Source organism: Pinus tabuliformis, chromosome 6, assembly GCF_031772625.1.
Source record: "Pinus tabuliformis cultivar Carrire ecotype Pingquan chromosome 6, CPIR1, whole genome shotgun sequence".
NCBI lineage: Eukaryota > Viridiplantae > Streptophyta > Pinopsida > Pinales > Pinaceae > Pinus > Pinus tabuliformis.
In genome coordinates this window covers 1,008,148,398-1,008,161,207 of record NC_142292.1, presented here as the reverse complement: position 1 = coordinate 1,008,161,207, position 12,810 = coordinate 1,008,148,398, and the positions used below count along the sequence as shown (strand labels likewise).

Genomic DNA, 12,810 nt, shown 5'->3' with positions numbered 1-12,810 from the left:
TTTATTGAGCTTCTTCCTTGTAGGGCAATGACCATCGATCACTTTCCTCCTTAGTTCGCCATGTCATTCCTTTTCTTCATGGAAAGTGGCCTTCTTCATATCTGGAACCTTCGTCATATGGCTACTTCTTCCTCATCATGCTTCTTCTATCCACTTGAATGTTGTACTTGTACTTCCAATTCTTGTTCCAGTAGCCTTGCATGAACTTATCCAGATATTCTTCAAGAAATCAAAACATAACATTAAATCAAATCATACCTTACTAGATGGCTCTTCATCATGACATCTTTCTGTAGGTATCAACATCCTGCATACATGTTGACACATCTCCCAAAGGTATCTATTGTCAAGGGTCTACATCTTTTTCCATGAGAGTCATCATATCTTTTCGAGAGATTTTCTAGTCAAATCTTCATGGTCTTTTGGATGTTGATTGCCTTCATCATGGTTGCATATCTCACGATCTCTTCCTTCCTCACACATTCCATTTCCAGGAGCTTTCAATCAGAGTTTCTTAGTCAACTACCTCATACTTCATATGAGGACATATTATGTTGATTTCATCTAGTGTGACTTATGCCTTCTTGCATCCTTTCAGAGTAGAAGATCCTTTTTCTCTTGATCATTCTTCTCAAGATAGAAGTAATTATCCATGTTACCTGCAACCATATGACATGACATTATAATATTAAATACAAGTATACATACCTCATTTTACCTTTAGGTGATCTAGGCTTCTTTCAACAACTTCTTTGATTGAAAAGATCTTGAATCCCTTGATATGCTTCATGTCATCACACCATCATCCCATGAATTCCCTAAGTTGGAGTTCCTGATGAAACACTTGCTTCCTCTTTAGATTAGTGAATCCTCTGATGAGGATTCCATTAGAGAATTTTGAGGATCTTGTATATCCCCAACTGGCAGATGTTTCCTTTTTGACTTGATGTATGATGAGCTTTGTCCTAGATGACTCCTTCCTTTCTTTAATGTCCGCTGAGGTTCTCAAGAACTATATCCTTCATGTTTGTCTGGCATGGATTTTGTCCTTCATGATTCCCATGGTGATGTCACGAGCTCTTGTTTCTAATGCTTCCATGATGTCACAATGCATCTTATTATCATTGTCATATCTTATAACAAAAGCTTTAGAGGAGCCTTTTGTGAGGGATACTATCCCAATCATAGTAGAGATCTATTGCTCCCTCTTTCCTTGGCCCTTTTCTTCAGCTTCTTCCATCCTATCTGGTGATATGAGCTTCCATGATCTTTCCATAATTTTAGCTATACTATTTTGTCTTGTTTGAGTACCAAACTTCCTTTTCCTTTTTGCACATGTTTTAGTCCTTTAACCTTCAATACTTTTGTCATCAACTTGTCTTTCTCTATTTAGCATAGAGACCATAATTTGTCGAATGAGGTAACTTTCTTATCTCATGGATATTTGTTACCTTGATTGTCTGTTAGTGCATTATAGATCAGTGATGCTTATCTTCCTTCCTAGATCTTGTAGATGAGACCTTATGAAGATATCCTACATCCTTTGATACCCTTACTTTCATGTAGATCTCATGTGATCTTCTTCATTGCATCTTCAGAGAATGAGTTTATCATGTGCATCTCTTTGATGTCTCCAATGTTGCTATATGAGGGGATCTTTCATAAGTATCCCTTTCCATGAATTCAAAGGAGACCTTTTGATATGTTTAATGACTTCAGCTACTTAGAGGACTATGTTTATCCTCCTTCTTCATGCAAGGAATCTTGATGACCCATCCAACCTATAGATGTCCTTGCAATCATGAAGTGATTTAATCAAACTTGATTATAGATTGAAAAGATACTTACATGTCATGTGAAGATGAAATCTTCAACTTGATTGCTTTGATAATGGTTGATGAAAATATATTAGAGCTTCTTCTTGGATGACCTTATTACAAATGAGAGAGCCTTTCCTTAATAGGAAAGGTTGTTTCTTTTGATAAGGATGATTTGCTGTTTCCTTGGATGATCTACTTCTAGGGCAAGGAGATGATCCTTTGAAGATGTCCATGCCTTATTGCCTTCAATTTGCCTTCTTTTGTGGTTTAGATCAAGATTGCTTCTAGGACTCCGACCTTCTTCGAGATGATGTAGTCTTCGATTTTGAGGTCCTTTGAGCTTCATTGCTTTGTGGACATCTTGATGAGGGTCTTGGTGGCCTTTTGATGATTTCTATGGAGACACACTGGTTGGTTCGAAATGCGTTGGCTAAAAATTTCTCTTATATGATTTCTACCAAAAGACTTTGCTTAAAAGATCTTGCTGTTGTAGATTGTCTCTTTGGTTGCATAGACAAAACCCTTTGTTGTTTGTAGACTGATCCTTCAATTTTGACACAACCCTTTAACTTGCTTTGATGCCCTTCTTGAAGTTGATCATTGAATGTATCTTTTACTGCCCTTCTTTCAACTTTAGCACCTTATTAGCTCTGATACCATGTTGAAGAATCTACGACAATGTAGATAGTGAGATTCTTCTTAGCATGATAACTATTTGTGAGTTATTTAATGTAATGTTCCAAACCAGGAAAAATAGTGCTATGCAAAGCGAACAATAAAAACAACACCATAAAATTAAATCAGACCATCAGACCACAAAATTGGCAACCAAACTGCGTTGTCTACTCATTTTATTAAATGGAAAGAGGTGTACAACAAGGTGTTGGAATGTGTGCACCTGGGCTTGCTCTAGGCAAGCTAGCAAAAGCCCAAAATGAACAATGGAACACCCTCCTCAAATTTGCTGGTAATCTGGCCCAAGAGCTGCGCTGTTACTGCCCAAAAAGGTGTTGCTGCCTGAAATGATTTGCTGTTAGAGCCTTCCCTATTGCTCAGAAAATTTTGGGAAATTAATCCCAGCCTCTACGCAAGAAACCCATAATAACCCACGAAGGAATTGGCCAAATGTTGACCTCGGAATTTTGGCCCAAATTCCCCTTAGCTCCTCTAGCTGCTGGCTGAGTTGGGACCCCTGTTTGACCCCTCATATCTGCCCAAAAAATTCTATAAAATTAGGAGTGTGATCCTTGCCCAAAACTCAGAAAAACCCAGAAAGGGTTTCCCTTGGTTCCAACCTTCAAAAATTAACTATTATAGCTCTGATCGACAATCAAACACAAACAGAGGCTGAAGCAGAAAAGGTTACAGGTGCTGATACATCAGATGAGGGCTCAGTGGTTAAAGTAATATTGGAAGATAAGCAACAAAAGACGCCAAAACATGTACCAGCTACCAATCAGGCTCCATTAGGTGGTGAATTAAAGCAAAAGACACCGTGGGTTAACACTTCAGCATATCACCACCCACCTCACCCCGCAAGAAAACAACCAACAAGATGGCAACGAATTAGCCACAAGGAAAACAACCCTCGCATGATAGATAGATAGGAGCGAAGATCCACCTACTACACATCAACACAAAAGAGTTGCCAAGGTCAACTTCCATCTCAAGTGAGCGAGGCACCAGCGAGATCGAGGGTTCACCTTTTTCTTGGATGGCTAGATGCACGTGCATGGTACCAATGGACTACTCTTTTGAGTAGATCTTATTATTTGTGTTCTTCCCATGTTTCGGGGACGAAACATGTTAAGGGGGGTGGAATGTAGTATACCTAGGGGGGATAATATGGGGTACAAAGGGAGGTACCCAAGGGAATAATGTAATAATGGGATGGGCCATAGTAATAAATAAGGTGGTTAACCCGTATCATGTAAGGGACCACAAGTAGTTAGTAATAATGTAATGGGCCCATGGTATTAGATAGATGGTATTGAGGGAACCATGGTAATGACCCATGGTATTGTATGTATGAGGCCTATATAGAGGCTAAAGACTCCCCATTGAGAGAGAGCAAGGATTATTGTATGAACAGGCATATAGCTTGTGGAGTGTTCTCCTTCCTTAAGGAGTGAATGTATGGTGTTGCCCTACCTTAAGGGTTTGATCAATAAAGTGAAGCATTTCTATCTATTTCTATTTTATTATTTTTGGGTATATTTGTATTCTCATATATTTTCAGGTCAGATCTATAACATTAACCCTTCACAATTTGGTCCTTCAATTTCGAATTCTGTTGCTGTGACTGATCCTGTCAATCTCTTCTCTCCCAACTCCAGCAATCCTCCTCAAATGGCCCTCCAAATGATCTCTTAGCACCCCAGCTCCAAACTCCCTCGAATGGTGTTGCCCCAAAGAGTCTCACTCCAATGACTGCGCAGTCATGGGAGGAGATGACCCAGTTCTGCGTGTGATGAAATGAGAGCTGCGTGTAGGATGGCCCTCTTGTCTGTAGCTGCCCTTTATACTCTTGAAAATGATGAAAGGATGCTCTTGTCTCCCCAACTTCCTGGAGTAACTCACGCTATGACTACGCAATCCCTGCAATGCTGTTACTCCCCCTACTGCTGGTACTCAACTTACAGTTGCTGTAACTCATCCCCCTGCTGCTGCTACGAACTAAGATGAAGAAGAACTCCTTCCTAGGGCTAGCACTCGAAGTCCACCGAAGTAAGGGTTGAGATTTCCGCTCGGAGACACTCGTGTGCTAAACAACACAGTAACTCGGCTAAGAAATTCGAGCAACTAAGATTGAGTTCAATATGTCCAAAATATAAGATACTGAAATGAGGAGAGCTGCCTTCCTTATATAGATTTTGTAGAGCACTTTTCCCTCCATTTTCCCTCCATCGTGGGTCCTTCACTCAACCATTGATTTCCCCTCCATGCAAATCGATCTAGGGAATGTGTACTTTCCTAGTGTGGGTGGCCCCCATGTATAACTTAACCACATCGAAATAACTTCTACTAAGTCTAGCCTCCTAATAAAATTGAATGGGCTCCATCACCTCCAAAATTGGCCCCAAAATGTAAAAATTAATCTTGTTCCAAAATAATTTAGGAAGCGACATTACATTTAACTTTCCTTCTTAGCACAATCTTCACTTATTATTAGTAGAGTGTGTCTTCCTAGTTCATCAATTAGCTACCAAAAACAAAGAGACAAGAACACACGATGTTGGCTTTCTGCCAGGGCCAAAACCTCTCCCTCTTGGAGAGGAAAACCGGCACAAAATTCTTCTTATAGGGATTCCAATTGACGAATACTAAGACAATGACCCTTGACCTATGATGCTGCTCCAAGACCAAGACACCAATCCTCTTCTTCATCATTGCTGAGATAACACTGGCACCACCACGATCTTCATTACTGCTGTAACAACATTGTTGTACTTATATCGAGGTCTTCGCCATACCAATGAGATCTCCATATATATGAATGAGATTTGTACCTAAATCCACCAAGATCATCACTGTTTCATAGCTGCACCTTCATTGAGATTATAACTTTGTGACTGTGTCTTCATTGATACAATATCTATGCTTAAGATCATGACTGCACCTTTGAGGCAAAGTGTGTTACTATGAGACCTCCTTATCATGATTATGCCGACACTGTGTGTGCTACACTGGGATCCTGAAATCACCTTTCATCACCGAGACCATCACTGTGTGTTTCTTCCAACGAGATCTTCCCTGCCACAATTATGCTGAGACTGTATCACTGTGCCACTATAATTATTTGAGATGTCTGCACCCTTGTCCGAGATTCCTGCAATCCTGCACTTGTCTGAGATTCCTGCAATCCTGCACTTGTTCGGGATTACTGCAATCCTGCACTTGTCTGACATTCACTGTGCCATTCGAAATTTCAGAGTAATCCGAAGTTCTGTACTTCCTGTGGTGACTTCAGCTGCGTAGATATAGTTGTTTGTCCATGTATTCAAGCTGACATGATAGTGTGAAACATTGTGTCTTTTTATTGAGCCGACATGATAGTTATATATATATATATATATAATTTAGTTTGAGGCCGACATGACTGTGTTTCTCATCATTTTGCTGGCAGACTTTTTCTTGTGCTTGTCTTGGAGGGCTACTTGACATTTCTATAGACTCATATATTTTTCTCATGCTCAAGTAGAGCTTCTTAATACATGACATTGACTCTTTGACTTATCCTAAGGCTCTCAATGGGAGCCACTACTAAATAAATAAACTTCTTGTTCATGAAACCCATGCAACAAGGTATAATAATAAATTCATTTTTCTTGTTTACAAAAATCAATGTCATGAAGACCGAACCTAGTTACACTTTATTCAACAGGATTTGGGGTTGATGCACTACTTTCTGGGGTTGGAGGTGTGGCAGAGAGATGGAGAGATTTTCCTTGGACAAAGGAAATACACAGTTGGGATCTTGAAGCGTTTCAAGATGGAGGACTGCAAACCCATGGCTGTGCCACTTGTGACCAACTGGAAGAAGATCAATACTTCCAGATTAGAGGCAGTGGACCCTAATTTGTGATATTCCCACTTAGCAATATTGCTAAGGGGAAATATCAATTTTGCCTAATTTTGGATTAATTCTCACTTTTGCGCTTAGGAAAGGGGGGTTTAGAGGTCCCACATGAATTTTTGAGCTAAAGGGGAGCCCAAACATTATAAGGAGGAGACAAATCGAACTGCTAGTGGTAAGTGGAGGCCACCCATGAGGAAATACGACTCATACGGAAACACTCACTAATTGGAGGGAGATTGGTGGGGGAAAGTCGAAGTTGGGCCCACGTGGGCATTTGGAGTTGAAAAATGTGTAACTAGGTTCAATCTGCATAAGTATGAAATGTATTCTTGTAAATTATAAAATGAAAATAAATTATTTTTAATGAAGCATGGGTTTCATGCTCAAGTTCTTTTATTTTATAGGTCAAGCACCCATCGAGTGCTTCTAGGGTTTGTCCTAGGCTTAAGAATCATTGTCATATATTGAAGACCCTATGGGCACATTGTATCTTGTAAAGAAAAAATTGTTTTGTTGTTCTAGTGTCGAAGTACATCCAAGATCAAGTCGGCCTAGACGCAATCAAAGTCGGCCTACATGAAGAGCCACGTCTGCCCTTGAAGAAGCCTTTATATAGAGTGGAACTTGTCCTGCATTAGACACACTCGTCTCAATCTATGCGAAGTAGAGGAAAGCAAAGGAAGTTGAAGAAGAGGACGAAGAAGAGAAAAATAAGTTGAAGTGCTTGGGCAAAGTCTCTCTTTCTCTCTCACGGACAAGTCGAAGCTAGGGTTTTTGCGTTGGGGCTATCTTTGGTTCGATCTTAGAGGAAGGAGAGAAAGGAAGTCAAGCGAAGGTCACCTAGGGTGTCTCACTAGCCCTAAGTCACAGGGAAGACAAGCGAAGGGAAGAGAAGGTCATACGAAGAAGATCAAAGTCTTCTAGTGGAGCAGCAACAGTTGCTGCAGTTGCTGAAAGGCAGAATTTTGGATCTACAGTAGGAGGTCGAAGTTCTTGCAGCACGAGGTCGAGTTGATCTTGATCTTGGAGGGTATTTGTCTAAGTCATTAGGTCATGGTATTCGTCAATTGAAGGATCTATAAGAAGAGAAGAAATTTAAGGCTTTTCCCCTCAAGAGGAGGGTTTTGGCCTTGGCTTGCAGCCTACATACTGTGTCACTATTCTTATTGTTTTGGTAGTTGTTTGATGTATCTCACACTATAATAATAAGGAAAAAAGCTATTAAAGAAAAAGGTAACACAAACAATTATCAAGTTAAAGAGAATTAACATATTCACTGCCCTATTGAATTCTCAACATGGTATCAGAGCTAAGGTCATCTAAGGGCATCATGAAGATCTCCTCTATAGTGAAGAAGTTCATCAAGAAGATTGCAAGCCATCTCAAGAAAGGTATCAAGGAAGCATGGAGTTTCTTATTCTCTACAAAGAAGGTATCAATCAAAGAAAAGGATGAAGGTCTCTTCTTGGCTCTCTCTGGCACATTCCAAGATGAAGACATTTGGGTAATTGATAGTGGTGCATCAAGGCACATGATTGGCCACTCCAATCAATTGAAGACCTTATCAAAAGGAAAATCCGCTTATTCAGTGGAACTTGGAGATAACAAGAGCTATCCCGTGAAAGGCATCAGATCAACCTCCATAAAGCTGGAAGATGGAAGCAACATTGACCTCAACAACATTCTATTTGTTCCAGGCATTGTTTTAAAAAACGGCCGAGTTGAATCTGACTTGGCCAAGTCAGACCGAGCCAATGCCTGGCCAGGTTGGTTCGGTGGCCGAAACAGAACGACTGGCTGGGTTGTTACCGAGCCAGTCCTTGACTCGGTCGACTTGGTCGACTCTGTAACAACTCGACCGACTGGGCTCTTTGACAAAAATCCTGAAGCACATTTGTCAAAAGTTGTTCTGCCTCCTACATATCAATGGTTGGGTTGTTGTTTATTGCATATTTATAGCCCTAAAGTAATCTATCACTGTGAGAAAGTTTTGAAAATTACAAGGCCGAAGTATGGTTATCCTAGTGGCATGAATTAGAAAACTGAAACAATGCATTGAGCCATACAATGTTTTTAAAAAGGCAAACGTTCTAGCAATGGACTAATAAATACATATTTACCTCTGATTGTTCTAGAGCTTGACCAGAATTAAATCAAGGGTTTTGAGACTTCATTAGGGGCAGAGAATTGGTATTATTGTTGTTGTAGTCTAGTGATTGTCCTTAGGCTGAGGCAGAAAAGAATCCTGGCATTGGTGGCTAAGTATGAACTTTGTATTGGATAGTGCACTGGGTGCCATTTTGATATAATGGATATATTCATGAGCCTACTTTGATCATATGTTGTCTTCTCTCTATATTCTAAGGCTTTGTGTTTCGAAACATGAATGAAAATCTTTAAAATTATGTTTTTTATAAAAAAATAAAATATTTAATGTATTTTTTGCAACGACTGAGTCATTGAAATCAAACCGGCCAAGTTGATATCGAGTCGGAGTTGGAGTCGGAGTTGACCCTTGGCCGTTTCCGAGTCGGAGTCGGAGTTTTAAAACATTGGTTCCAGGTTTGCACAAAAATTTACTTTCCATTTCAGGTCTAGAGGAAAAGGGTGATAGAGTAGCTTTCATTGATAGTAAAGTCATTGTATGGAGGAAAGACTCAAGTATAGATCAAGGTAAAGTCATTGGCATTAGAGAAGGAAGACTTTACAAACTAGTGTCTCTTGTAGCCCAAGCCCTAGTTCACATTGAAATTAGCCCATGTGAACTCTGGCATATAAGATTTGGTCATCTAAATTTCAAAATCCTTCCAACTCTAAGTTCCATATTAAACAGAATTCCAAATCTTAAAGAAGATCATGAAGGAGTTTGTAAAGGATGTGCATTAGGAAAAAATACCAAGAGACTGTTTGGAAGCAGTGCTTCACGGTCAAAAGAAATCTTGGATCTCATTCACTCTGATGTATGTGGCCCTATGACTCCAAAATCTCTTGGAGGTCACCTATATTATGTCACATTCATTAATGATCATTCAAGAAAGACTTGGGTTTACCTAATGAAAACCAAGGATGCAATATTTCCAAAATTTCAAGAATTCAAAGTTGAAGTGGAAAACCTTACAGAAAAGAGAATCAAGATATTAAGATCTAATAATGGAGGAGAATATACATGCAAAGAAATTATAGCATTCTGTAAGGAATCTGGGATAGTCTGGGATTAAGAGGGAGTTGATAGTCCCATACAATCCCTCATAAATGGAGTTGCATAATGAAAGAACAGATCCATTGAAGAAAGTGTAAAAGCAATGATACGTGATCAAGATCTTCCTAAGTTCCTGTGGGGAGAAGCCACGAAGACCGCTGTCTACATTTAGAATCGAAGTCCCCATAGATCTCTAGACAACAAAACTTCGGAAGAAGTGTTCACTGGAAAGAAGCCATTTGTAGATCATCTCCGGATCTTTGGGTGTCCTATATATATCCACATACCCAAGGATAAAAGAAAGAAGCTGGACCCTTCAGGAATGAAGGGAACATTTGTTGGGTACAACAACTCATCAAAAGCTTATATAATCTGCATGAAAGATGGACATCACATAGAAGTTAGTCATGATGTCATATTTGACGAAAGTATAGCTTTCAAGAAATCAAAGGAACTCTCCATAGACTCTGATGATGAAGAACTTCCCGTATTTGAAGAAGAAGTGGATAAGGGAGAAGAAGAATCACACCATGAAGAAGGAGGTCCTAGTGACCCAGTTCAACCTACGGATATTCCCGGAAAAAAAAGAGACTTAATTGGTTAAAATCTACTCTACTTGATGCAGAAGGTCATGAAGCGACAAAAGGTTCATTCAGAGAAGGCAAGAAACCCAAAAGATATTTTGGGTATGCTGCATACATGACAAAACTAATAGAAGCAGAACCATCCACTTTTGAAGAGGCTATAAACAATCAAGAATGGAAGGATGCCATGAATGAAGAATATCAATCTATAATGAAGAATGGAGTCTGGGAGATTGTACCTAGGCTCGAAGACAAATTTGTGGTTACATCCAAATGGATCTATAAGATCAATCATGCAGCAGATGGAAGTATAGATAAGTATAAAGCAAGATTTGTGGCTAGAGGTTTCTCTCAACTTGAAGGCATCGACTATGAAGAGACATTTGCTCCAACAACAAGATATACAACGATTTGATCATTAGTCTCTCTGGCAGCATCGATGGGATGGAACATCCACCAAATGGATGTCAAGACTGCATTTCTGAATGGCACAATAGATGAAGAAGTCTATATAGAACAACCCTTGGGATTCGAAGTTAAAGATAGGAAGGCATATGTTTGCAGATTGAAGAAAGCATTATATGGCCTCAAGCAAGCACCAAGGGCATGGTATGCTAGAATGGATGCATACCTACAAAGAATAGGCTTCACAAAAAGTTTTGCTGATCCGAACCTTTATATCAAGGTTGTAGATGGAGAACCTGTAATCATTCTTTTGTATGTAGATGATCTTCTCTTGACAGGTGTAGAAGGTCAAATTGAAGAATGTAAGAAGCAACTAGCAGTAGAATTTGATATGAAGGATCTTGGGTTGATGCATTACTATTTGGGACTAGAAGTCTGGCAAGGATCTGATGAAGTCTATTTGGGTCAAGGAAAATATGTGATCAAGATGCTGAAAAGGTTTGACATGATGGATTGCAAACCTATGACTACTTCGATGATCACAAACTTGAAGAGACTAAGGAGTTCTGAATCTAGCCTTGTGGATCCTTCCAAGTATAGACAACTTATTGGCTCATTGATGTACTTGGTGAATACTCGACCAAACATATGTTTTGCAGTAAATGTTCTCAGTCAATTCCAAGTGGAGCCGAAGCATGATCATTGGGTAGCAACAAAACACATTCTGAGATATCTGCGAGGAACCATCCACTACTGTCTAAAGTATGATAGAAGGAATGATGTCCAACTGATTGGATATACAGATTCCAACTGGGGAGGCAGTGAGCAAGATGGAAGAAGCACTACGGGAGGATGTTTCAGTTTAGGATCCTCCATGGTCTCATGGATGAGCAGAAAGTAAGACACTATTGCCTTGAGTAGTGCTGACGCTGAATATGTTGTAGCTTGTGAAGTAAGTAGAGAAGCAGTATGGTTGAGAACATTGCTATTCGACCTGTTTGATGGACCGATGAACCCTACAGTGATACTTTGTGATAACACCAGTTGTATACATTTGTCTGAGGATCCATTGTTTCATGGAAAGACAAAGCATATAAACAACAAGTATCACTACATATGAGAGCTAGTGCAAAATGGTGTGTTGCAGCTACAGTATATCTCCACTGATGAGCAGGTAGCTGACATACTGACAAAGTCACTTCCCAACAAGAAGCTTGTATACTTAAGAGACAAGCTTGGGTTGGTTGATGTATCGTCCCTAATTGAGAGGGAAAGATAGACACATTATTCTTGACTTCAATTAGGAAGACAAAATAGAGGATTGGGTAATCATTTGGCATCCAATACTCTTTGAGGATGAGATATGGCATCCAAAATAAGAGGAGTCATGGAGGACCAATATTCTTTGAGGGCTGGCTACCCAAGATAAGAATAGTCCTATGGAAGGTCATACTCGTTGAACACTCGAGTGGAGTATGCAACTTGAGAGATAATGATTATGGTGTTTATAAATCATTTGTCTCGCCAACATTGTGCTCAGATCTCGTGAAGAGATAGAGCTGTTAGTCAAGGCCTTGCTATGTGACAATGTTGGTTGATATGATGCTATACAAATGGGTTACCGATCCGACTCTTTTTATGAGATCTCTTCAGATTGAGAATGACCATGTACCTCTTATGAATACCTCCCTAATTAAGAGGGATACCTCCCTAATTAAGAGGGAGTGTTGAAAAATGTGTAACTAGGTTCGGTCTTCATAAGTATGAAATGTATTCTTGTAAATTATAAAATGAAAATAAATTATCTTTAATGAAGCATGGGTTTCATGCTCAAGTTCTTTTATTTTATAGGTCAAGCACCCATTGAGTGCTTTTAGGGTTTGTCCTAGGTTTAAGAATCATTGTCATATATTGAAGACCCTATGGGCACATTGTATCTTGTAAAGAAAAAATTGTTTTGTCTTTAAAGTGTCGAAATACCTCCAAGATCAAGTCGGCCTAGAAGCAGTCAAAGTCGGCCTACATGAAGAGCCACGTCTACCCTTGAAGAAGCCTATATATAGAGAGGAACTCATCCTCCATTAGATACACTCATCTCATTCTATGTGAAGAAGAGGAAAGCAAAGGAAGTTGAAGAAGAAGGACGAAGAAGATAAAAAGAAGTTGAGTGCTTGGGCAAAGTCTCTCTCTTTCTCTTCCGTACAAGTCGAAGCTAGGGTTTCT

General features: G+C 39.6%; 1 protein-coding gene across 1 annotated transcript in view; it reads left to right on the top strand.

Moving 5' to 3' along the window:
• LOC149262411 (signal peptidase complex subunit 3B-like) overlaps positions 1-12,810 on the top strand; it is a 133,755-nt gene that overhangs the window by 27,850 nt on the left and 93,095 nt on the right. The window lies entirely within an intron of this gene.